Genomic DNA, 27650 nt, shown 5'->3' on the forward strand with positions numbered 1-27650 from the left:
CTCCATAGATGGTTCTACAAGAACATCTCATTTCTGGTTAGCAGATGGACACTTAACAAATAGTTGTGAAAACGATTTTATCATTTACCACGACCTGGAATAAACCCACCTTATTTGTTTACTTGTCTCTCTGTCAGCCTAGAATCTAAGGTCCATGAAGGCAGGACATCTCTGTCAATATCCCTGTAAGCACTTAAGAAATATTTGATTGAATTTGTAGAAAGTGGGAACATATGAGTCAATGAATAAATGATTTTGAAGTGGCATGAGGAGCAGAAAGAAAAGAAAAAATACCGACCTAAAGATTTTAATTAAAGCCCAAAGTACTGAGAAACAGAAAGAAAGATACGCAGGTACAAAGCTCTCATGTATCTCCAGACTCCTCTGAATTCTTTGAGGAGGTGATTTGGGTGGGAGAGACTGGCAGAGTTAAGATACTATAAAGTGGTTAAATTAACATACTCAGCAGGTACACTGACTTTGTAAAGCTGAATACCAACTGGGATAATTAAAGGCTACAGCCTTCTCCTTTTTTTTTTTTTTTTAAATTGACTCCCCTATAAACTACCTGCTGACAAAGGCATAATTGTAAGAATACCGAAGGAAACTTTTCTCCTCCATTCTTAATTAAAAAAAAGTCCCATGTTACCCCTAAGCTCAAGGAGCACACAGATCCACTACAACTAAAAGGAAAGTTACAAAACACTTTTTTCCCTTGGTTTGTTTTTTTTTAAATTAAGCCCGCAACATCCTTTCTTCCCAGTAACCAGTTCAACCGAGGCTCGGAAGTAGCTGTGCCTGGGGAAGGCATCCGGAGAGAGGCAGCTGCCCGGGCCAGGAGGTGGTCAGCCCAGCTCTGCACTGAGGGATGGAGGAATGCCCAGGAGCCTCCTCCGTTGCTACTCGGCTGTGTGGCCGAAAATAAAATCTGCCGTTTTTTTTTTTAATACTGTTCTAAAAATAGGGGGTTTGGCTTAAATCCGCCAGTTGGTGTTTTGATTTTTAAATTATGTGCAGAGGATCATGCTTGAACCCTAGTGAGTACCGGTAAGTAATTCAGGGAGGTTGCAATTTTATTTTGATTTCAAGGTTCTAAACATTTCTTCTCTTAGAATCCAAAGGTGAAAGGAGATAAGAGGAAGGTGATAAGGATGTAGAAGGCTTAAATTCCAGTTTGAAAGCAGAAGGTAGCTGGATAACCCTAAAGCAAATAACATATTTTAAAAGTTTTTTTTTTTTTTTTTTTTTTGCAGGGGCGGGGAGGGCCTATAATTCACTCAAAATAAATGGAAGAAAAACTGGTGAATTTCAACTTACTCATACCTTTCCTAACGTCATTTCTGGAAGCAAACTTCATGCACACAAAACTGCAAAAATGCACCTTTAAAAGCATAAAGATTGTTCCAAACGTTGGGTGGTACAAGATTTGGTTTTGGGGGTAACAGTTTTAAAGTTTCCCTGATTAGGCACCAATCATAACCAGAACATATTTCAAGAACGATGTGTCATTATAGCATCTTAATTAACGAAGATTAATTTCACGTGAAATGGGGTTATTTCTAAAAGACTTTCATATAATGGGACAGGCGTGATCGGGGAGTGTTATAAAGAAGCAAGTATTAATGCTATCTGCTTCTGGACAAAAAGACTTAAGTACATTAAATGTTTGATTTCACTTGTGAATTTTAGAGATGCAATTTGCAGCTAACCTCTAGAGAATAAAGATTTGGAATTTGGGGTGTGTGTGGGTAGCATCATGTGTGAACCATGAAAGTCACCATCTCCTCCCCCTCTCACCGGAACAAACACCCACAAACCGACAGGGATGCTCTGAAGGTTAAATTGGATAGTTCAATTGTCCAGGAATGTACGCTATGCAAACAATGTCGGCTCCCTGTGCCAAGGCAGAGATATTGTGGGACTTGAGGCTGCTGGCCATGAGGACAAGGATGGTGGGGCATAGTTTTAGTCACTGGGGCCAAGTGGGATCCCTCGGAGAGTGGCTGCAATGTTTCAGTCTCCTAATCTGCAAAAGACAAATAATTACAGAACTTGGTATATTAAAACCAGAGACGAGTGAGTCCCCTTCCTTCCTTCCTTCCTTCCTTCCATCCATCCTTCCTTCCTCTCTTCTTTCTTCCTTTCTTTCTTTTTCTTTCTTTCTTTTTTTCTTTCTTTCTTTCTTTTCTTTTCTCTCTTTTCTTTTCTTTCTCTCTCTCTTCTCTCCTTCCTTCTTCTTTCTTTTTTGGGCTGCATTGGGTCTTTGTTGCTGTGCGTGGGCTTTCTCTAGTTGTGGCGAGCGGGGGCTGCTCTTCGTTGCGGTGCGTGGGCTTCTCATGGTGGTGGCTTCTCTTGCTGTGGAGCACGGGCTCTAGGCGCACGTGCTTCAGTAGTTGTGGCCCCCGGGCTTAGTTGCTCCACGACATGTGGGATCTTCCCAGACCAGGGATCAAACCCGTGTCTCCTGCACTGGCAGGCGGATTCTTAACCACTGCACCACCAGGGAAGCCCAAGAGCCTTTCTTTTAGGGAGGAAAAAACGGGGAGAAAACCTGCAAAGTGGACTACAGTTCAATTTTCAAAGGACTCTTCTGCTTGCAAAATGGTGCTTCTGAAGAGGGGTATTTAAGAGTGGGTTAAAGATCAATAAAGAAATCCCTGGCTTTTCAGACAACGGCGGCAGAGGAAGTAGTGTGAGGAGGCGGGTTGCCAATCAAAGATCGATGCCACAGGAAGGTCAGAGAAGGCCAGGGAGGATACCATAGGCTTCTGGGAAGATGGAGTCTGCTTTACAAAAATCTCTTTTATGCATTTTTTTCTTCTTCAGAGAAACTCAAAGGATGTGGGATCTTCAACCAAGAAAGGGTGGGGCAGGGGGCTCACAGCAAGGAGAGAGGGTGGAGAAGAGCTGCAGCGTCTCTCCTTGGGATGGCAGGTGTTTTATTTGCACCCTCCAAGAGTTCCTGAAATAATTAACATGTGCTGCCATTCTTGTTTTTCCAGTGGTGATTTCATCCAGTCCCTGCAGAAACTCAGAATTAAATGTCATGCTTTTGTTTTTTGGACAGCAAAACTCTCCCCCAAACAAGGGAGTTCTGCATACCTCGGAGAGCACGTGAGGCCTGAAACGTTCACAGAGCGCTAATCATTAACACGTTGCTTTTGAAGGCAGGGCTGCCCCTTTCTTTGCTGACTATCACATTTCCTTCTATTGGGTCCTGCCCTATCCTGGTTTACTTTCTGTTTCTCCCACTCATTTCCATGCATTCTTCCATAACACACGCCGAGTCCAGAATAGCCTCTCCCTTTCTGCCGGCCAACTCAACACTTCTCTCACAAACCCTCCTTTTTCAAAATAAGTTCATCTCTGACTTATTTTTTCCAAGGCCTCTCCCTCTTCTCACCACCCTGGGGAAAAAAAGTTCCTCTCCTTCCCAAATTATGCAGGAGAATTAAGTAGGAGTAAGATCTGTAAGAAACTGTAAATAGAAAATTGTCTGAGAGCAAGAATCGTGGTGGAGGTAGACAGACCTGGGTTTGTATCTCAGCTTTGTCATTTAGGAGCAGTAAGGCTCTGGACAGGTTACATGACCTCCCTAAGCCTCAGTTTTCTCATCTGCAAAATGGAGATAATAATGTAAAAACCCTGCTAAGGGCTATAAGGAGAATTAAATGAGACAAAGCACATGAAATGCTTCCTGTTCCTGGAACATAGTAAACACTCAACAGATGTTTGCTGCTGTATTATTATTATTATTTACTTACACCTTTTGGATGGGAATGACACCCCCCCTCCCCCAAAGCATAAAGAGTAGCAAGGACTCAGCGCTTCTAAAAGCTAAAGAACAGTACCATAAGGAAGGCTTGGGTACAATTATTTGCTGATCCAGCCCCTGGGTAGCAGTTCTCAGAGGAAGTGTACAGAAGGGAGCAACGGGCCTATTTTTAGGCATTTCCAATCAGGACACAGCGGTCGCTCTGAATGCTTTACCTGACAGGCCGGCCTCAGCCATAGCCCCCTCTCTGCAGGCTGTCAGCATTCCCAGGGGGATATAACACAGCCCCAGACTCAGGAATTTTACAGTCAATTTGCCCCCCTCCTGATGTCCCTTCTCCCTCTTGGTGACCTCGAGGCTGGCGCTAAATGAAAAGCAATAGCTCTGCCTCACAAATAAGGCCAGGAAACTGCCTGCTGGTACTGAATCACTGCTTAAGGCCTGCCTCGTTTGTAAGAGTCTCCCAGAAAATGACACACTAAACACACAAAGTCAGGCTCCAAATCTCAGCAAGACTCTGATTCACTAGGGTGTGCTTCCGAACTGGAATTTGGGGCACAGGAGGTACACCACTGCCCCGATTGCCAAGAGCCTACCTATGTTCTCGAGAGAGAGAGAGAGAGAGAGAGAGAGAGAGAGAGAGAGAGAGAGGGAGAGAGAGAGAGAGAGAGACAGAGAGAGAAGGAAGGAAGGAGGGAAGGAGGGAAGGAGGGAAGGAGGGAAGGAGGGAAGGAGGGAAGGAAGGAAGGAAGGAAGGAAGGAAGGGAGGGAGAAAAAAAGAAGGAAAGAAGACCAAACCTTTCCTAATAAGGAAACAACACATGCCAGTTGTGGTTTTGAATTGCTCAGCACCCTGGGATCACGTGACATTCACTGCAGCCATCGCTTCACGCTTGTGCGAGGCTCTCCGGGGAAGAATGGGAAAGTCTTTGGTGTGCCTCTGGGGATTACAAATGAATAGGGACATGCTCTGCCAGTGGAGCCCCACATTTCCCTGATTAACCACACGGTCTCACATCCCTCCTTCACGCTGCCGCCTGCAGGACCCTTGCTTTGTGGCTCAGGCACCGGGAATGCTCTCAGGTTGCTCTGCACGCATACTTTCTCTCTCCAGCTAGGTATGAGCTTCTTGAGGGCAGAAACGCCCCTTTATTTCTTTTGTTTTACCCTGCCATGCTTATCAGAGTGTAATCCACCCAGCAGTTACTCAGTAAACGCTTGATGATGGACTCGGGCTGAGAATTCTACACATCAGTAGGTGACCGCTTCATATCATTAACCCCCAACTTATAAATCGGCAGGGTTTCGAAAGTTGGTTTCAAAGAAGGCACTTAGGGAGCATATTTTCCCATAGAAACAGTGTTATAACTGGGGGTTAGGTTTCTAGGCCCACTCGTTTCTCAGAATATCCTACACATATTTACAGACTTTCTTATTGAGCCACATCATTTGCCTCAGACTCACATTAGACTGGCAAGTACCTGTGCGAATAAACTTCAGTTCTTTCAATTTAATGATTCATTTTAGTAAAGCATCAGGGACTTGTGCAGATTCCCACCTCGACTGGATGTATTTCATATGACACTTTATGTAGCATCAGGTAACACATTAGATACTTAAAAAAATAACATTAAGAGGGAAAGAAATATTTTTGCTCATCATTAAAAAAAGATGCATGCACTTGTGTTTTTGCTTTTGTATTAAAATATTTTTTCAACAGTTTTTAACTGCTTATTACTTGGGCCACCTGGACTTACCCAACCATTCACACACATAGACACATACACAAACATTCAACCACACACACACCCTTGTAGTGAGAATCACAGCCTCCAAGAATGGCCATTTATGTTTTTGTATAAATATGAATGTGCTCTGGGGCAGCTCTGTCCAGGATGGGGCCTTCCAGCCAGTCAGGGTTGCTGTGTTTGGGACCATGAGTACAGAAGTACATGCACCAAAAAAAAAAAAAAAAAAAAGTACACGCATCAAATGCCTGCTGTTGTATTGCTCCCGAAAATATTCCCCGGACACTTAGGTAACCAAAAAAGCCACACCTTGGCCCTTGTGCTCATACGACAGCATCCCCCAGATACACCTAATTGATTTTCCAGCATGAAAAGCAAGACTGGTAGAAAGGGTTCTCCTGTGGACACCCTAGAAGAGCCAAACCAAAACAACAGGCAAACAGGAACCTCTCCCAAACCGCACATGCTAATAAACTCACGTACTAAATGTGCCTCTCCCCAGGTTTCAGAATTCACGGATGCCTTTCTAACCCAAATCAGCATTTAACGCAGCACAGCAGAGATGTCAGGTTAATGACCGTGAAGTGTGAGAAGTACCAGTGCATTTGTATCACATCTGTCTTTCAGCAAGAGTTATTACCAAGACACAAGGAACTGTGGTCTCTTCTCCACCCCTTTGCGCCTGGCTCATCCTTGATTGATTGATTGGGCTGACCCTTTAATGGGAAGCTCTGAATAACTGGATGTTCTTATTAGCAGCCGTTTCCTTACATCAGTACTTAAAGAAAAGCTAACACATGTTCCTCTACTCCTCCACCATTGGGAAAAATACAACTTAATCAGGACAGGGATTAATTACCCAATATTCATCTTTCCTTGGTGTTTCCGGATGTTGCTCTGCTTCCAGCTCTGATCAGTGACAAGAGGGCAACTGTCTAACAAGTATAGGAGACTGGGCTGAAAGAACCTGAATTCCAACAGACAACTTTGAAAGTATGATTGTTTACTCTTAAAAATTTCACACATGAACAGGGTACTGTTGTCTCTGAAAAATGCCAAGTGTGCGTGGGTGGGATTGATAAGTTTTATGTAGTCAGATCCCAGTTATTTGAACTATCACTCTAATTTGAGGATGGCAGATGTTGGCATGCATGCTGCCCCTCCCCCCTGCACCCCTGGCAGACATCACTAATGGATCGCAGTGCTCTTTCTTGTTGGGCCCAGACATGAGTTAATTAATACCCTTTTCAACACCCGGCTCCAATCAATTGTAGGTGACACATAAGTTGCAAACAATTAGCTAGTCCTGTTCTAGTTGATTTAGTACTTTAATTTTTTACCTTTAATGCACCAGTTGACTGAAGGTATCATTATTTTAGCAACAACCTCTCTATTCTCAGCTTATCCCTCTGCTAATCTGAGCTGCAAATAATATTAGATCTCGGTCACTGCATGTTTATTGTGTGCCAGACACTTAATGCCTAAGTGCCAACTTATGTCTGTGTGTCCTTACAAAAATCCCAAAGCAGGCAAGGGTAGCTTGAACCTGATCTGTATCACAGCTTCCAGCAACTTTCCCTGGTGACTCCCTGGCTGAGCTGGTGGCCTCCCTTTAGCCTCCTCCAGTGCCACCACTGCACTGCCCTTGTTGTATTACAAAAGCAAGCTCATGTGGCTGTTTCGTCTTCTCTATTCAACTTCATGAAGGCAAGACCCACGTCTTAGTCACCTTTGGATGCACAGCCCCCGGCACGTGGCTGAGTTCATAGTGGGTGTTTGATAAATATGTTGTAAGAATGTTTTTGTTTCTGTGTGTTTTTTTAAAGCTCCTGTTTTCAAATAAGCTCCAACTCATGCTCTACACTGAACAGATGATCCGTGACAACTGCTACCTCTGGTGGTTACTTAACATCCTAACAGCAAGGCGTGCGGGTGCGGGAGGGGGGTGGGGGCAGAAATGAGGCAGGGTCCGGGGCAGCCCCCAGTGGCCTGCTGGCATCTGCTCTTGGCCTCACTCTCCTCTGAGCGGTCCCTCATTCTCTGCTCCTATGTTTCTACCTTCACTCTTCACTGCAATTTTTTGTGTGTGCCTTTCTCTGCCTTCCAAATGGGATCGTGTTCGCCTCAGTTCTGTAATCCTAGCACTTACTAACATGCTTGTGCAGTGCTGCATAAAGATTCTTTACAGAGATTTTTAGTAAAAACAGCACTGGCCTGAGTGGGGAGAGCAGGGAGCTGCTTCCGGGACCGCCCCCCACCCCTCCCGCGCGGGGAGTTTTCTTGCGCCGCGGTTTCTGCGCTTGTTCACGAGGGAACACCTGCCCTAGCAGGCCCGGCGGCACCCAGAAAATGTGATAGTGCCTTTAAGCACCGTGCCAGGTGAAAAGCAGGTTACCACTTCTCCTTTCCCATGGACGGGGCCCCGGGCTGTCACCAGCACATCCCCATCCCCCTCGGGTCCGGCCCGCTGTCCTCCAGTCCCTGTGCAGCCCGCTCCACCGTCCCCCGTGAGAACCGGCCATGCCCTGCCCCAGCCTGCGGAGCTGTGGCCTTTCTACCACTGCTCACGGCGTCTTCTCGCCTCCTCTCCTCATCACCTCTCCGCACGGATTCTTAGGAGGATCAGGCGTAGCCTCCCAGGGGGACCCTCCGAGCCCTGCGCTGACTTCCGGCTGACTACCTCTCAGCTCCTTCCGACCCCACCCGCCGCCCACGCTAAGCTCGGGTGCCACCTGCACCACTCATCCTTCACGCCCACCGCCGGGATCCGCTCGGGGAGTGGCGTCACCATCCACCATCCGGGCAGCTGCCCAAGCAGCCGCTCGGGAGTCACCCGGGCCTCCTCCCACTCTGCACCACAGCTTCTTGCTCCTCGTGCTGCTCGCTCGACCTCCCCAATACTTCTCAGGTGGGTACGCTTTTATCCCCATTGCCACCACGCTGGCTGGGACCACGGGCAGCTCCCCACGGGATTACTGCAACACTGTGACAGCTTTGCTGGTTGGTCTGCCTTCCGAATCCCGATCAATCCCTTCCTCACAGCCACTGATTCCTGAAAGAAAAATCTGATCGTGTCCTCCCCTTTTCAGACTTCTTCCCCAACGTAGCTGTCGCTTCCTCCCGGAAGCCTCGATGATATGCTTCCACGGCGCCTGTAGGAGCATGCCTGTTGGTCTTCTCCACTGAGGGCGCACCTTGCTTTCCTCTGAACAACATGAGCTACTTTATCACTCCCTCTGGCAGGCCCTCCAGCCCGCCACTCAGTGGCCATCTCCCCCTTCCTCCTCGCGGCAGAACGAAGGCACCATTTCCTCATGTGATTAGGGCAGATCTAGATGGGTCTAGGCTAGGGCACGGAAATGACCCCATCCTATTTGTCAGGGATGAATTTAGGGGTGAGCATGTCTCAGTTCCGGCCAAGAAGACATAATGGGAAGTTGGTTGGTGGCTTTTGAAAGGTCTCTTCATTCTTAAATAGGGATGCATAAGAAACCATTCTTTATCTGCTTTGGCACTGGTGTGAGAGGATGGGATGCCTGCAGCCTTTCGGTACCTATGAGGAGAGCTAGCTGATGCTTTGAGGTTGACACATAGATAGAACTTGATGTTGTCAATGAGCACTAAATTGGGCAACTGGGGACAGCCTACATCTGGACACTTTTTTTTTAGGTGAGATACTAAGTCCCCTTTTTGGTTTAGGCCCTTTTGAGTTGGATTTTCTATTACTTGTAGCCCAAACAGATACAGCTTCTTAGGGCATTTTCACTTTCTATTTTGTCTTAGAGGCACTTAGGTATAAATCTTGTTTCTCCTGTGAGACCATGGGCTTTTTAAAGGCCATGTTTGCATTTGATATATCCTTGTAGCCCCCAAAGGCAGGCTTGGTTATCCCACTCCTTGCTTGAATGTCTTCTGGGCCTCATACTGTGAGGTGCCAATACCCTTCACATGGGTCTCACCTTCCTCAGGGGCTTAATTTGTTCTGTTTTTGCTTATGTTTTTCGAATGTTCAACAAAAAATTCAAAAGTTCTATGGTCAACTCCAGGAGGCAGAACCTAGCTCATCCATCCTTATATACCTTATAGTGCCGAGCACATGCTTAGTACAAGGTAGACACTCAAAATGTTTGCTAAATGAATAATTTGCCTCTGATGAGTCGAGGGCACTTAAGACTTTTATAGTGTCCTAGGCTCATAATGATGAACAGTAATTATGAACAAACTGTGCTAAATATATCCTGGTCCTGGGACATCACTAGTGGTTAAGTTGTTGTTTGTTTATATGAGAGCCTTCATCCCACCAAGATGCTGAGGCTTTAAAACTGAACAACAAGCAGAGCCAGGCATTGGAGAATGAAGCAAAAACTAAAGTGCAAGCAGCAGACGTGCCTGCTGAGTGTGCACTGAATGCCCATCTTGTTTGTGCCAGGCCCTGGGGTCACAACCACAGATAAGACAGGCCCGCTGTCCTAAGAGGCTTTGCACCTGCAGGGTGGGTGGAGAAAAACAGACAACTTCCAAACAGTGTGGTCACTGTTATAAGAGGTTAGGTAGAGGGTACACAGGGATGCCCAGGCCAGACTTGGTGAGTCGGGGAGGCCCCCCAGAGGAACATTTATGCTGCATCTGAATGCAGCGGGGGAGCCAGTTAATCAAAGGGGCACAAAGAAAGGAGGACAAAGGAGGAGCACGATCAGGCTTGTAGTTTATAACAAGCCCATTCTGGCTACATTATGGGGTGCAAGAGGCAAGGCTGGACTCCGGGAGACCAGTTGGGAGGCTACTGCAGTAATTTACTGCAGAATAACAGAGGTCTCCTCTCAGGCTAGAAACAGGTTGATGACAAATGACATCAGGCATGGGTCTTTAAGAGCTCGTGGTGCTGTGGACGTTGCCCAAAGGGTGAGAGCTCTGGATACCAAGCCTCCCATCTTTTGAATTCAGGACAGAGAATGGGTTTGAGCTGGAGGCAACATGGCACAGCCTAGTGGTTTAAAATTTCTACCTGCTGGTAAAACTCTTTGTTAGAATTAAATATGAGAGCCTGATACTTTAAAAGAAGCAGAGTAGCCCTGTTGAACCTGGCGTGTGTGTATGTGGATGTACATGTGTGCACACGTGCCCGTGAGTGTGTGACGTCATGCCCCTTCATTCACACCTATCCCATGGTCACGTGCACCGCAGGGACGATCCTGGTCCCAACACAGTGACCCAGCTCAGGCCTCTTTGACCCTCAGTTTTTTTAAAAGTCCCATGAAGGGGCTGGACCTCAGAATCTCTAAAATCAAACACCTGCCTTGAACTTCCAACTTTGGGCAGCAAAAGGGTTTGGTAAATTAAGGGTCCTGGATAACCGAGGACAGGGGCAATCTGCACTTGGGGGTTGACGATTCTCTAGCTGAGAGCCTCTCAGCCAGTCCCCCGGGTTAAGGTTCTGGGGCTGATGCCCTGCCTGGCTGTCCAGAGCCTCGAACTGGGGCCATCTTCCTCCCTACCACGGTATGACGTTTCTAGGTGAGCCATTATGAGAGAACATGCAGGAAGCACTGCTCCAGACAGGAGATGGGAAAATACCCACTTGAACCTAGCATCACCTTCGGCCTCTCACTTCCACCTCTTCTGCCTTGAAAGTGTCTAGTAGCTTTGTTAATGACACACAGCAGACATCCATCCACTTCCAACTACACCCTGGGAAGGTGAGCACAAGACCAGCATGGCCAGAACGTGACAAGTCATGCGGCCGAAGGAGCAATGACAGATGGGAGCCCTTCTACCTGTGCCCTCAACCTTCCACCTCTGCCTGCTCGGGGAATTTGTTCTATGGACTACCGCCTCCCCCTCCAACAGCTCCAAACTCTCCCTGTGTCTCCTTTGACATGCATACTTTTGGTTACAGTGAAAAAACATCTTCTATTTCAAGGGAGAAATATTCAGAGAGAAATCATTGCTTTCCTCGAGAAGGTTGAACCCGGGGCCTATAGTTCACACATGCCCACAGAGATGCTGAGAAGTTCTGAGGAAGACTCAAGACGGCACAGTTCACGTACAGAGAAGCAGCAGCGGATGGAGGGTTCCAAAACCAAGTCTCCGTGCTCAGAGCCACAGGTCTGAGGAGGAGGTTTTAGTCTAACTTCTTTTGGGTTTCCTATTGCAGGGACACATAAAAAAACAAGCAAGCAAAGCCCTGGGACTGAATTATTGTAACCATAGAATAATTTATGAGGCCTGGGTCCTGCTTTTCTTCCTAAGGCCTCATCGGCACCGTGATGACCGAAAATATTGACCGGTCTCAGCGGTCAGCTCACTAACAGAGGCAGCGGGTCCCCTCAGCTGCTCACGTCCCCTGGCACCGGCCAGGCGTCAGGACCAGGGAGTGGGCCTGTCCGAGGGTTGCTTGGGTGCACACACTGATGGTACAACCTCCAGGGCTGGCTTGACACCCTGCAACCCTCCGGCCTTGGCTTTTTGAGGCTAAAGAGATGCTGCCAGACACCACTCTACCAGAACAAACAAGCCCAAGAAACACCTGCCAGAAAAGCGTGAAGCAGATAAAATGCGCTGAGATGCTCCCTGTGGAAGTGTTTCCTGGAAACATTTGCCACAATGATAGCCTTTTCCTCACTGTTCCAATGAAAGAGTATCTTTCTACCAACGAAGAGTCAGGAGCAAAATCCAGCTCGTGGGGCTGCATATGCATCCCATAATACTAATGGAGGCCGGTGTGGTTTTGAGTGGGGGTGTGAAGGCCTGTATAGTTCTTCCTTAGGGAGGCTTCTCTGTGTTGGCTAATTATAGTCTGAGAACTATTCAATTCAATAAACATTTATCACGTTCCTACTGCATACAAAGCATTGTGGGTGACAGCATAGTACATAGGTAAACAAACAAACAAACAACTCTGGAATCAAGTGGGCCAGGGTTTGTGTTCTGACTTCCACTCACTCCCTGTGTGACCTTGACAAGGTTACATAACCTCTCTGTGCCTGTTTCCTTATCTGTAAAATGAAGGTAATAATAGCATCTACCTTATAGGATGGTTGTAAGGATGATACTTAAAGCACTTAGAGTAACTCCTGACCTCTAGTAAGTAAGTACTCAATACCTGTTGGCTATTCTTATTATACTCTTTTTGCACCTCAATTTCCTCATCTATAAAATGGGCATAATAACCAAACCTACCTCATAGGGCTGTTGTAAGGATTAAATAGAATAATGAATGTATGGTGTTTAGCGTAATAGTTTGCACATAGTAAGCTGTGTAATGAATGCTAGTCATTGCTATTCCTAGAAGATCCTCCCCAAATTATTATAAAAATAAGACACCAAAGAAATTCTTTCTTTGAACAATTTGAGCAAAGGACATTTTGTGACTCTCCCCCCATCACCCCCTTCCACCCAGTTATGCGCAAAACACTGTGCTTTGTATTGAGTAAGATCCACAGTGACTCTCTCAGGAGTTCTGATGTCCCTCCAAATATTCCAGGCTTCCCTTTAACCTGATACTGACATGCCATCCACTTTTCCCTTTAAGCAGCTATTTAAAATTCTGGCTTTGTAAAACAGGGAGCAAGGCACACGTGCTTCTCCTGCAAATGCTTCTAAGGCCTGTCCACTTGGCTTGGCAGGGAACAGCAAAGTGGTGTTCTGTGGTATCAAACACCAGAAGTAGACTCAGCTGCTAACCTTATAGAGCTCTTCCTCTACCCTGGCAGAGTGCTGAGCACGTTATATGCATGACATAGCTAAAACAAGGGCCCTGGGGAAGTTTCAGGGTGTCTGAGGTCCTCTGGTGGGAGCAGAGCTAACCTAAATCCATGCACACAAACCCTGGGATACCTGCCTCCCTCTCAAGGTAAGTTCCCCCAACTCATCCAAGGCTATAAGGGTATAAGATCACTCCCATTATTCTCTTGGTAGGGCAACGGGTCCTTTTTTTTTTTTTTTCCCCTTTGTCCAACCCTGCCACCTAGTGGCCATTCAAGCACACAACCATAGGTCTTCCCAAACGGCAGGAGGGACCTGACGGATCAAATCCAAGGTGAAGAAAGAGAGAAATGAATGAAGCACGTTGCCTAAAGTTAAAGAGAGAAGGAAGCCAACATGAACAGTGTGGAAAACCTGCACCCTAGAGTTAGGACATGGTTCTGATTCAGACTTTGCCTAAATTCCACCTTCAGCAAGATGCTTCCTTCAATCATTCAACAGACATTGGCTGAGCACCTACTACGTGCCCATTGCTGTGGCAGATGGTGGGGACATGACAATAAGCAAGGAGGACAAGTCTATCTTCATAGTCCAATGAGAGAGGAAGATAATAAAACTGGGAATCAACATGACAACACTAGTTGATATAAATCAAGGACTTATTCTCTGATTATTACTCTCGCTTTAAAAATGAGTGGGAGACAACTACTGAAGCCCGCACGCCTACAGCCCGTGCTCCACAACAAGCGAAGCCACCCAATGAGAAGCCCGCGCACCGCAACGAAGAGTAGCCCCCACTCGCCACAACTAGAGAAAGCCCAAGCACAGCAACAGAGACCCAACGCAGCCAAAAATAAAAATATATTTTTTAAAAAAATGAGTGGGAGAACATGTAAGCTATGATTAATAAACCTTTCTAAGTTTCTGAAAATGAGGTTGTTGGACTAGATGCTAAAAAATTTCTAAGGCCTCCTTCCAGCTGTTTCTTTTTACTTCTAGGACTTTCGGGGTAGAGCTTAGACTAGAAACCATGTCACTTAACCAAGAATCTAGGGCTTTCTCTTCATCCACAGTGCTAATCAATGCTTATTAATAATAACTGATAGTTATCAAATACTTACTATATGTTACATCCTGAATTAATATAAGCTCGTGCAATCCCTTTTCCAAACTATGAGATATGTTTAAAATGGAAATAATACCTGAGTAAAAAAAAAATCATGATCTAAAATGGTTAAAAAAAAAAAAGGTTCCAAGATAAATGGAGAGAAGCTTCCAACCCAAACCAGGTGTAGGATTCTTAACCACTATTTTGTCTCTGATCTAGTTACATGGTGGATTAAAATTACTTACGTACTGGTGTCCTCAGGCTCTGAGGACTAGAATGGAAAATGGGCCCAAGCAAAAGATGGTTCAAAGAGCAGTTACTGTCCAGGAAAATAAGGAGCACACTTCTCAACAGCAACATTGTTTTCGGCGTAACTCTGGGACTCCAAAAACAGTTGCAGAGCCTGCGAGGCCACGTGCCGGCAGACCGACCCCTTGGCTTTATTTCTGATACCACATGAATAAAGCACGTTCCAGCAGTTCCACTGAGTACATCAGAGATCAGCAAACTCTCCAACATGGTATTGCCATCACCTTTTTTCTGTCCTCCCTGGTGTATCTATGCTGTATCTGTGGTGGGAGCGATCAGGCAAACTCCCACAGTGATTCTGCAAATGGAGGCACTGGGTTCATGGGGGGCCTTTGCTCCAGAGCCACAGGGAGCCTCCTCCTGCTTCCTGCAGCAGGACCACTTCCTCCTAAACCTGGGAAAGCAGACCCTGTGGGACCTGGAGCTTCCCAGTTTTGTAAAACCCTCACCTCCCTGGCCAGGGTCTCCAGAATGACACTCCAGTGGGCCAGAGTGAGGACATACGCTAGATACACTGAAATGTTCAGCCTGCAATGCTCTGCTACCCTTCTCCGAATGGCAAAATCTCACTTAACTTTCTAGGTCTAGAGATCCATGCCTGCCTTGCCCAACCACTACCCCTGCCGCAAGCCAGGCCTGCCCATCATAAGAGCTGCTATGCTCCCATAGTACCTAGCACGAGATCAAAATCACTGGTTTGTCTGTCTGTGGACTGTGAACACAGAATATGGACTGGGTGGCTTACCCATCCTTATGCACTCAGTATCCAGCACCCTGTCTGGATTGCAGAGGTACTGACTTGCAAAGAACTGGAAAGTAGAGCAAGGAATTCCAGGGCTACAGAGGTCATTTCGTTTCAGCTCCTGCCCAATATAGGATTTCCTTTGAAATGTCATTAAAGAAAAACAAAAGTTTTAAAAAGTATGTGTGTACATTCATACATATACGGCATCCTTCTACCAGAATGAAGCGCATGGGGGTAAAGACACAAAGAACAAGATCCACTCAGGTCTTCTTTCTTTGAGAGTTAGCCATCATCTTTCTTGAGAAGTTTGGTTTCCTCCTTATTTTTCAAGAAATGCATGCTACTTAGAGAAAAACGTGTGAGATACGTTAACATGGATACAAGATAACAAAAGTTAACACGTTGCTATATTTCCTTATCTTTTCTCTATGAGTTTTTAAAGTAGCTGAAATCACACTCTATTATACAATTTTATGTTTTGCTCCTTTTCAGCAGTGACATTTCCTGAAGTGATTATAATCTCTTCATAAGCATCCTGTTTTAAAACTTTTGACATAATTTCAGACCTAGAGAAAAGTTGCAGGAATAGTACAAAGAATTCTCTGATACCCTTCACCCAGATTTGGATTCCTCAAATGTCAACATTTTATTATATTTAGTTTAATTTCCCTGCACTCTCCCTCTGAGGGCGGGGCGGGGTGGGCAGGGCGGAAGAGAGAGACATGATGTTTTTTTACCCCTAAATACTTCAGTGTGTATTTTCTACAAATAAGGAGTTCTCTTTTTTCTTTTTTAATTAATTAATTTATTTATGGCTGTGTTGGGGCTTCGTTACTGTGCAAGGGCTTTCTCTAGTTGTGGCAAGCGGGGGCCTCTCACTATCGCGGCCTCTCTTGTTGCGGAGCACAGGCTCCAGATGCGCAGGCTCAGTAATTGTGGCTCACGGGCCCAGTTGCTCCGTGGCATGCGGGATCTTCCCAGACCAGGGCTCGAACCCGTGTCCCCTGCACTGGCAGGCAGATTCTCAACCACTGTACCACCAAGGAGTTCTCTTAAACAACCTCACTACAATTAATATACTGCCGTTATCCAATCTGCAACCTTACTCAGATTCCGGCAATTCTCCCAATAATGTCCTTTACAGCAAAAGAAAATCTAAAATTCTACGCGGCATTCAACTGTCTTTCCTCTTTAGTCTCTTTTAATCTGGGACGGTTCCTAAGTCTTTGTATTGATATTTCACGGAGTTGATATTTCTAAGAGTAAAGGTCCAGTTATGTTGTACAACGCTCCTCAATTTGGGTTTGTCAGCTGTTTCTTCCTGATCAGATTCAGGTTTTGCACTTCTAGCCCACAGAAGTGAATACACATAATTTTTAATGATTTCAGTAAGATTCCATTTTACATAGGCATTTCCTGATTGCAGAATCTTGGGCTCTTTTATAATTTTGCTGTAATTGCAAAGTGAAGCTCTTTCTCTTTCTGCCTACCAACTATCCATTGGCCTTTCTCCATTCACTTCTATATTTAAGGATATGATATTAACAACTTGTTCTAAGATGCTGCTGTCCATGTGCAGTCCCACAACTGATAACCGGCCTTGCACACTGGCATATTATAAGATATATTTTAATTTAGGGAGACAAAAAATAATATTGCACTGCTGTTTCAATAAGCTTTGTCTTAAAGTATGGTTACAAACAGCACTGCTCCTCTCATGATTGACCCTGAATACATGTGTTCATTTGTTCACTTGTTCATTCTTTTGTTTGTGTGTTCCGTCATTCATTTGAAATTTTCAGAGTGTCTGCTTTGTGCTAGTATTCTTCTAGGTGCTGACATCAAGCTCTGGTGTAAAGAAATAAACATGGTAATACAGATTATTCTAAGGGCTATGAAACACCCTGGTATCAAATAACGAGAGGGGGCGCTCCAGATGGAGCAGGCCAGAGCCTGGTGCTCTGAGACAGACACAGAGGCGCTATGGCTGCAGCTGGGATGCACAGAGGAAAAAGGGAGCCTCTCCAGTTCCATCCCATAATACTTATCACGACTATCCTCAAAATGTCTGTAAAACCTGCCCTTTACCAAAAACATGAACCCCCAGATCGACCAAACCCAAATATGCATTTCTAAAGTGTGCCCTTCTCCTTCCTGTTCGTCCTGGTCAGCAGAGTCTGAACTTCAGGGTGCGGCCATTTGTGAATAATAATGAAAGCTTGAAAATGCCCAGAAATTAGAGGGAACTTACAAACCATTCTGACGTTGCTCAGCCTTGCAGTTACCTGGACATCAAGGAATCATTAATGAGTCAGGCTGTCTCAACATTAGATTAATGGCCAGTTTTAACAGTGGAAAGGGGACAGATGGCCAGGAAGAGAGAAGTGTGTGTGCGTGTGTGTGTGTGTGTGTGTGTGTGTGTGTGTGTGATCTCCTCAAACAACTGGGGTGGTGGCTGCAGCCACGAGCAAGGAAAGAAAAGCAACCAGTCTGTGCTGTGCTGTGGCCTGAGGCTGGGCCAGCAGCACGTCCAGCTCCCCAGGCCCATTCCCTCCTCTGGGTTGTGTCAGAGTGAGTCAAAAGGCAAGAAACTAGAGGATTCTCCCAGGAACTAATCCTGGGAGAAACATACCCCCCCACCTCCAAATAATGCCTATTTAGTGCTTAGGACAACTGGTTTCCATACACCTGGGGAAAAAGCAAACAGACGATACCATCAAAAAATTGTTTTTCTTACATAAAAATTTCGTGAGATAAAAAATTAGACAATATATATAAAAATATGATCAATAATCATTAGAAAACTCTATTAAATATTGAAAACAATTACATGAACCTACAAGGTGTGTGTGCACATTCATTTTCTTTCACATCTTTCTTCTGAGGAAAAACAGCCCCAAGGCAGTTAATCTGATGTATGAGTAACAAACAGCCTCTTACAATGCCAGGCTTTCAAATCTGAAGTGCACCTAAGGGTTTCTGAGAACAGAGAAAGGTTTAAAAAAAAAAAACTATTAAAAGCATTACTAATATAAACACTACGATTGTATCCTCCACTTGGGGGATGGAGATCCAGGACAATGGAGATGATAAACATTCACCAGGGACACGAACTACCACTTGGTAAACGAAAGATAGCAGATGAGATTCTATCAGGAAGGCTCTGATTATTGAAGACACAACAGAAGCTAAACAGTCAGGTCAGTTCTGGTCGTTAAAAGCAGTTGAGTAATTAACAAAAGATTGATAAAGGTGTCAGGATAAAATCATATTTCAACAGAAGATGACATATATGGGAAGGTTTTTATATTTCAATCATTATCCTTGTTTTGCATTTTCCTTTTAAAAATATGTAGGAAATAGTAGTGAAATGGCTATCACCTAGTTAGCCCAAATCTGACTTTCTGGAAGCTGTTAGCAGTAAGTGTAAATGAACTAAGGTAAATAATTTAAACTCGCAGCACTAAAGCAAAAGACGCCAACGTGGGCCGTGGTGAGCTGGAGTCTGAAAGTCAGGATCACTAATAGATATCCAGTTGGTGGCTGAAATCCCTGTTTTCTGGTTGGTTCTATGTCTCTGCCACAATCTCAAGGAGTAAAAGAAGCCTACAGACCGGTAAGGATTGGCCATAACTAGCACTGGTGGCAGAGCTTTGGCAAAAAAGCCCACTACAGTTTAATAGGTGTGAGCCTTAAACCTAGTGGCATTTTAACCATTTCACTCTTTACAGATATCAAAAAAAAATTTAACCCTAAGTTTAGAAACAGTTAGTTTCAAGGCAAAAAACCCACCCCAAAACCCCCAAACCTTATACACCCAGCCCCTTTCACTGTCCTAACTCATCACAGGCTGAGAATTTCCAGATTATCAGTCATGACAAGGATGCCTGATGGCTCATTTTACACAGTTCTCTATCTCTCCACCAGGGGGGGAAGTTGGCCAGCATTTGACTGAAAGAAAATTAATTTCAAACTTGGGTATCCTTTTGCATAGTGGTAGAAAGACGTTCACATACAAAAAGGGCCTTTCCCCTCCTTTCGCTTCTTCTCAGTACATTTAATCCTGACTGATTAGCAAAGCACTCCAGCCCTTGTGCAGCATGAGAGGGAAGGGTCATGATGATGGCTGAGAGCAAGCCAGCACACATTATCGGCACAGTCCTGTAGGCTGGCAGGCCCATTCTCCCAAAACTTGAGATCAGAGTTATGGTTTTGCCAAAGCTGATACAGTTTCAAGGATATTACTCTTTTTTTTTTCTTAAAGGAGAATTTTCCACCAGGCGTGTTTTAGCCAGCTGATGCCTCACACGGGGCTGGTTCCCTCCTGCCCGGCTCCTTTGCAGGGCCTCCCTCCCAGCAACCACAAAGCCACGGGAGGGCTGAGAGCACCCGCCCTGCCCTCCTGCAGGAACGGTGGGACCTTTCCACCCCGGGGGAGGGTGTCTGGTGGCCAGGAAGAAGCCCAGACAGCAATTCTTGGCTGGGCCTCCCTCCCCCTCACTCACGGGGTTAGGAGCTCTGGGAGGGAACTCAGGTCTAGCTGGGTCAAGCCGCAGCAGAGGACACACACACACACACACACACACACACACACACAGGGCCAAAGCCTGTTCCTGAGTTCAGAAGCAAACTGGAGTTTTAGTGTCTTGGTGAAGGCAAAATGGGGTGGAGGGAAAGACGCGGAGCGCTGCGCTAGTTCTCCCAGGTCCGGGGACAGATCCAGTTTTTTGTGGATCCTGAGCCTTGTACAATTTGCGGGCCTCTTTAAAAAAAGAATGCAAAATTAGGAATGAGCTACAGGACATCAGAAGGGGTCCTTGCCGAGGAGAGATCCTGAGGCTTAAGCTTCATAACCGCCATCAGCTCCTTCGCGGGCCCTGGAGTTGAGCATGTGTGGCGGCAGGGGGCTCTCGTGAGCCTTACCCACAAAACGGCAATGGGGGGTTTCTCTAAGGCCACGTGCGTTGGTTCAGTCCCTGCCTCAGGGAGTGGGCTACGGAGCTGGGCAAGGAAGAAGGCAGGAGGTTCGGTTCCGCTTCCTCTTCATCCTGCCCGCACGCGTGGCAGATGCTCCGTACACACTTGCTGACCCACCAACTCAAGTGGCCCCACTGCTTGGTCCCCTACCCGTCCCTCCCTTCTTTCTGGCTTCCCGGCCACATTTCAAGTTTCCACATCGAGGAAGATTACTGCCGAACTGTCTGTCTGCAGGGGTGAGTAAGTCAGACCCAACCTATGAACAGGTTTCCTGCTCACCTGGACCATTCCTCACCGAAGGTGTCCAGGCATGAGTGACACAAACTTCAGTATCAGCCCAACAAACAATGATGTCATCATCATTCTTCGCAAACCTGCTACTTGGTGCAGCACGGGCACCTGGTCAGTAGGAAGCAAGGGGACAGGAGCTCTGTTGCTCAGGACTGCCCATTGCTCCAAGAGGACCCTAGGGACGAACTGCTCAACGGAGTGCAGGTGTTGCCCTGTGAGAGGAGAAAACCTCCCTGTCAGGAATCCCTGCTCCGCCCTGGCCAGCTCGCCACCCTCCTGACCAAGCCGCGATCTCCAGTTTGGGTCATCTTGTTATAGTCTGGCCCTGTCTTCTCCTCCATGGCCCCTTCCAAGACCTCCCTGGATGCCAGGAAGGTGCCCACCATGCATCTTTATTGCAAGAGCACAAAATAAATTGATGTGAATTTAGAGTATCTAGCTAAATATAGCTATGCTTGCATGTTTCCACGGGACTTGTAAAAATAATATATAAACTCTCCTAATCTAGTGGCAAAATCACTTACTCAAAACTTAAAAGGAAATGAGGCGAAGCCTAAAAAAATGGAAAGCCATTTGGTTTAGTTATATAGCTTACTTTCATATATGCTACAGTTTGGTATTTATAAGCAAACCAGCTGCTAAATGTTCTTGTTCTTTCTTGAACAAAACAGTGAGAACAACTTCTTACATATAAAAGTGTCTTCATGAAGCCATTTATCACAAGGAGAAAAGTGTCCTGCAAATTCTCATCTGTAAAATGGAGCTAATATTGTGATGGGAATATATCATTTAATGGCCACCATTATTGGGGTGCTTACTATGTGCCAGGCCTGTGCTGAGCATTTCATATAGATTAGTTCACTTAATCCTCTCAGTAACCCGGTACAGGATTATCCTCCACTTATTCATGTGAAATTTGAGACTTTAAGAGTAAGTGACTTGCTCAACTGTTGCTGGAGGATTGACACTTGTTTTCAAGGCTTTAAAAGTTTTTTAGAAATCATCACAACCGTCAAATGCAAACAATGATAACAGCCCATTTATTGAATATATACTATGTGACAGGCCACTGTGCTGAATTCATTACATGCATTGGTTCCTTTAATACAGCCCTCTTGCAAGGCAACTGTCATCCCCATTTAACAGATGACGAAACTGAAGCGCAAAGATGCTAAACCACTCTGCCCAAAGCATCTCAAGCAGCTGAGGAATGGTCTGAACTCTAGTCTCTCTGCTTATACTATGCCACCTCCCTACTGTAAAATGCACACAAATATTAATAGAAAGTTTGTTTTCAGTAACAGCCCGTTAAGCTATTTCATATATAGAGATTTTTGAATGGCCCAGTAAAAATCACTATATTCTTTCATGCCAAGAGAAGAAGACAGGTGAGCAGTGCTAGGGGAGATGAATTCTGCCCTCCGGGCCTCTGTCTCCAGCATCATGTGGGGCAGGAGGAAGGGCACAGGGACGGGGGAGACAGGGAGGGAGCTGCACCTCACATCTTTGTAGACAGCATGAAAAGTAACACTAGCATGTAAACCAGGTTCACATCTGGATACGTAAGGTTGAGACTTGCCAGGGGAACCAGTCCATGATGGAACGACCCAAAACGCATTTAGTATTTTCTTAGGCCACTGTCCCCAAAGTGACTTCAACTTTAGCTGACCCAAGAGGCTTGCTAGCACATGTCGCTCGCTCATCTGAGACGCTGCCTTCACCACGGGGTGGGGAACATAAACACAGAGTGATCAACTTGTTGTGGGATCCACCGTCACAGTGGCCCAACTTGCACATGACAAAGAAGGTCACCTAGCAGAGAGGCCCAGTTCCCGATGCTGGGGAGAAGGCAAACCAACCAGCTGAGTCCAAAGGACACGTAAACATACGAGAAAAACTGCAAAAAAGCAGGGATGGGGTGTCTTTGGAGGACAGTAGGGCACATTCGGCAAGGCTTGATTTTGGGGAGTTCATCAACTGTGGATGGACCCCTGATCCAGATGCCCCCATGAAGCAAGGCAAATCAGCTCTCAGATCAAGAGAAAGGATATTAGTTAGGGTAATGAGCGTGAGAAATGGTGCTTGAGCACAGAGTTTCCCAATACTAGCTTTCTGCTGGGGTTATGTGCTGTTGGCGCGACAGCAAAGAAAACCGGCCCAGAGACAAGGTCAGAGGCTTCCCTGTGGTTTTAGAGAACAGAGTGTTGGTGCAAACCTGGCTGCCACTCGAATCCCTGCAGCCCAGGCAGATTTACTCAGACGAGCCTCACGTGCACACTTCGGATCCCATCAAAGGCAAGGTTACAGGGACTCAGGCGTGGCTTCATGGGAGCAGCATCTTTCCAACAACTCCAAGCATCTGAAAATCGGAATGGGATGCTTCTTGGGAGGGAGGGAGAGAGGGAGGGAGGGAGCTTGCCATGCCTGGACAGTTTTCAAGCACAGGCTAAAGGACCGCTTTTCAGGGTGTTGCAGAGGAGTTCCTCGAACTGGGCCAACAGTTAATATAACAAGATGCTCAGGTGGAAGTTTCCATTGTGGCAACACGATTCAGCAGATGGGAAATTCCAAAGCCGGGGCCAGACCACTATATGGAAATTCCTAAGAAGTTGACCTAGCTGGTTCAAAGGTCCATAAGGAGGATATTAACAGGTTCAGGACAGTGGAAAGTGATGGAGGATTTTGTGGGGCAGATTCCTCAGAAATGCTTTGATTCCTGGCCTCCCCAAGGTGGGTGGAGTGGTGGGAGTCCACTTTTCATCTCAAACCTGGAGACAAGAGTTTCAAAAGACAGCACCTGGAGGGCTCCTCGAGTTTGGGGATTGGTATGTGACACCTGCTTGAGGAACCAAAATGTGGGAGGGGAGCTGAAGCAATATAAGGTGACAGAGTAGAAGAAAGGGCCTGCTCGCCCCCTCCCACGATGGGGGGTTAAAGGGCACCAGGAATGCCAGCTCTGGTCTCTTTGAAACAGGCTCTACCCACCAGGGCTTCAGACTGAGGATGAGGGAACCCCAAAGAGAGAATCTGTATGGGAACGAGAAGCTGATGGAGGATGGTAGCAACCAGCAGAAGGAGAGGCACTGCCCGAATCCTGGGAGGTCCTGGTGGAATGTGCTGGTGTGGGAGTCCTCAGGACAGCCATGGAAACAGCTAGGAAAGCAAAAGAGAGTCCATTCACCCACCAGCCAGGCTCAGAGAACCCAGTGTCAGGCGCGACAACAGTGGTCAGGTAAGAGCTTTCCTCCCTCTCTGCCTCACCTGGGCAGGCCTGGAATGGTGGGCAAGATGGAGGGAAGTCTCCTCTTGGAGTAAACACTGACCGTTCATAGATTAAAGTGAGCATTTCCAATTTCCAGAAAGTATGCGGCGTGTGTGTGTGTGTGTGTGTGTGTGTATGTGTGTCACTTATAGGGGTCGTAGGACTTTTTGTTACCTAAGAGTAACCAGAAATGTCATAGGCCTGATCAAGTTTTTATCAGGAAATGGGGAAAGACACACCCCAGTGAATCAACTTTAAAGGCACGGTGAGAGACAAGAATAAAGCCGTGTCTTAATTATGTCTCACAAGCTGCGCTGTACAGCGTCCCAGTCACAGCTAACCTTTGCAGCAGTGCCTGTGGGCCAGGCACTGGGACGAGGACTCTACAGACATGACCTCATCCAGGCCCCCAACAGCTCTGTGAGGCAGGTATTATCACCCCTTTGACAGAAAAGGAAACTGTGGCTCAGAGAGGTAAGGCAACTTTCCCAGAGTCACACAGGGAGGTGAGCAGAGTAGTAGCTCGGACTCAACCACAAGTCTGACATTGAACTCTGGACTCTCTTCTCCCAGATGAGTAGTTTTCAGCAGCCAGTGATGACAAAAGCAGGATAGGGATCTTGGGATCTTTCCATCCTTCCCTCTAAGGAGTCCCTGAGCTAGAAAAGCAGAGAGCCAAGTTTGAAAACCACTGAACTGCACGATCTCAGCAGTCTCCTCCAACTCTGGGGTTCTAGGATTCTATCACGTGGGGGTTGGGAGTGGAGAGGTGTGGACCCACAAAAGAGGACACGGGGAAGAGGGAAAAGCCAGACTTTGTGTCCTGTGTTCCCAGAGAGGCAGCCGAAGGAGCTGGTTCCAGCAGGTGGTACCAAAACAAACCTGAGGTTCAGAGAATTACAGTCACGTGTATAAATATACAGTTCAGACAATGCACATAAAGCACTTAGCACAGGGTGAACACCAGAGTAAAAGCATTAGGTAAATGGCAACTACGACTGTGAAAAGTTTACATATACGCCTAAAACCCTCAACATGCAATTTGATGCAACATACTCAGCCACTGACATCACTGTGTCTGTTCCATAGGGAGCTGTGTTTATCATGGACGCTAAACTCTACTCGCTGAGCCAAGAAAAGAAATGAACACATAAGATTAAGCTAGCCAAATCTAAAACAATTTGAGTAAGTCTTCTCTTAAGCAGTAGGGGGCTAGGGAGTCCTATGAAAAAATCATGGAAGCATGATCCCTTTCTCCAGTAAAAAAAAAAGTACATACACAGCATTTTGCAAATAATTAGAGAAGCCCATTCATTGATTCATTCAATGGATTACAGATCCACTGAAGTCTATTCATCATCTTCAGGTTAATAATCTAGATCCAAGGGACACGACCTGAGGTCGTCAGGCCAAAAGCTGCCTACGTGACCCCACAGTGGGGTCACCCACACTCCTCCTCTCAGTATGCTCACTGTTGCTAGTCTGATCATGATACTAAACTTGGAATAGGTAGTCAATGTAACTGAAGCTGAATCTAATTTTAAACCTTTCAAGTTTAATGGACGCCAAATTAAGAATTTCTAAATCAGTGCACTCTGGTACCTAGAAATTTTAATTGCTTGGCATGCTCTTTCTTTCCTTTCTTCTGGTAACAAAATTCCTCCTTTTTCCTAGGGACCCTGTGCCATGTGCTTCGGGTACGATTCATCCTCTTTCAAGGAACACATGAACAAGCCCTGGCCAAGCAGATACTGCTTATTGTCTACTGCCTACTTCTAGCCAGGTTGATTCAGGCAAGGAGTCCAAACTGGGCCAGACCTCCTTGGTACTATTGTTAGAACAATGACAAAAGAGGCACTCTCTTTTCTCTGAGATCCACAGCTGTGAAGATGATGGAAGTGTAACGCTGATGGCTACCTCTGCAAGGTACTGAGGGGGAGACTGCCTAAGAATGAAGCTGACAGAGTTAAGCAGAATCAAGAGATGGAGAGAGTGAAGGATAATGGCCTGATGTTTTCTGGAACACCTGGATACACCCATGCCTGAAGTCCATGCCAACACGGACATGTTAGTCATTAAGTCAAGACACTAGTTTAAGTTGGACTTCTGTTACTTGCTACCAAAATAATTCTAACTAAGAAACCTGATCTAAATGAAGACAAAGCCCAAAAGGAAATTCCCATTTATGGACAGTCCTCGTGGAATTCTGGGCTCCTCTCTGACAATGATCCTTACTGAATTAACTTTTTTTTCATCCTATGCACATTACTTTCATATCACCCTCTGCTCCCTTACCAGTGCTGCCAACCCCTCAGACACTACTGCTGCAAAAATTATTAAAGTCACCGACTAGAAGAAGAAAATCACATAAGTGGACAATAGTAGCTCAGTTTATAGTTCGCTGCCATCCAATACATCCTTGGAGTCTACTAATCTTATTCCAGTGAGCTTCTCAAACTGCCCTGGTTCCCTCAAAAGGTACAGAACACTCTGGTACCTAAAATGACGTAGAGCCACAGGGCTCAAAACAGAAGGAGAGATGAACGTGGAGCAAGCGAAGTGGGCCACACAGGTCACAGGGGACAGGGTCCGTGTAAATTCTGTGCATCAAAAGGCCACTCCGCAGACTGAGTCAGGGCATAGCACGATTTGGAGTTGGGAGAAATAACTTTCACTGAGTACTTCCCAGGAAGTTGTTTATTATTCTTTTAGAACTGGGATGGTAAGGAGATCTCAACTCGTGTGCCAAGCCTGGGCCATAGCCAAACGTCTGGGCTCAGCATCAAGAGCCATGACGGTCTGTGACATGCATCACACGGGAGAGAGGAGGGATGAATATATACGCTTGTTATTACAGCGGAAAATATTACTTTTTTTTTTTTTTCGGTACCCGGGCCTCTCACTGTTGTGGCCTCTCCCGTTGCGGAGCACAGGCTCCGGACGCGCAGGCTCAGCGGCCATGGCTCACGGGCCCAGCTGCTCCGCGTCATGTGGGATCTTCCCTGACCGGGGCACGAACCCGCGTCCCCTGCATCGGCAGGCGGACTCTCAACCACTGCGCCACCAGGGAAGCCCTGAAAATGTTACATTTTATACTTGGGTGAAGCAAGGCCAGCAGAGAAAGGCACACCTGGGCTGGAAGGCGCTTCTTGGGCAGCACTCAGGTGTCACACATCGTTGGTCTACATGGAGGGCAGTCCTCATCAGTCACTTCTATAGGGATCTTGTTCGCTGCCTTAGGTGGCGTCCTCCTCCTGAGCACCCAGGGGGCAATTACTCTACGTCTCGAAAGAATCACAATCAACCTTGCTTCTTCTGAGTAACTAGAGTGCTTTTATCCTCTAGCCACCAAGAACTCCCAACTGAGCACGTTTTCCTAGTACTGACTGCTCAGGAACTCAGAGGCCAGACCATGGGGGCTGCTAGTGTGCGTACAGGCTCTCACTTAAGAACTGGGGGCCTAACCTAATCTCGGATTTCACCTTACTTTTCCTTCCCTACAAATTTCCTTCCTTCCTTCTTTGTCTGAATCTTAATATATGTGTATTTAAAAGCTACCTCAAAACTCTTTGAAAGAAGACAGGCACATACACTAGATCAATAGCAGTCAAAATAATGTACAACGAATCAGACAGTGAACAGAGGACAGTTTTATAAATGCTGCCTGTTGTGATAGCTGTTCCAGGGAAGTTCCAAGCAAGCAGCGTGAGCATGTGGTGGGCCTTAGACCA

General features: G+C 46.2%; 1 protein-coding gene across 6 annotated transcripts in view; it reads right to left on the minus strand.

The window, feature by feature from the left end:
* The window catches only part of GNG12 (G protein subunit gamma 12), a 280258-nt gene that overhangs the window by 45057 nt on the left and 207551 nt on the right, over nucleotides 1-27650 (minus strand). The window lies entirely within an intron of this gene.

The sequence above is a fragment of the Stenella coeruleoalba genome (assembly GCF_951394435.1).
Source record: "Stenella coeruleoalba genome assembly, chromosome: 1".
Taxonomy (NCBI): domain Eukaryota; kingdom Metazoa; phylum Chordata; class Mammalia; order Artiodactyla; family Delphinidae; genus Stenella; species Stenella coeruleoalba.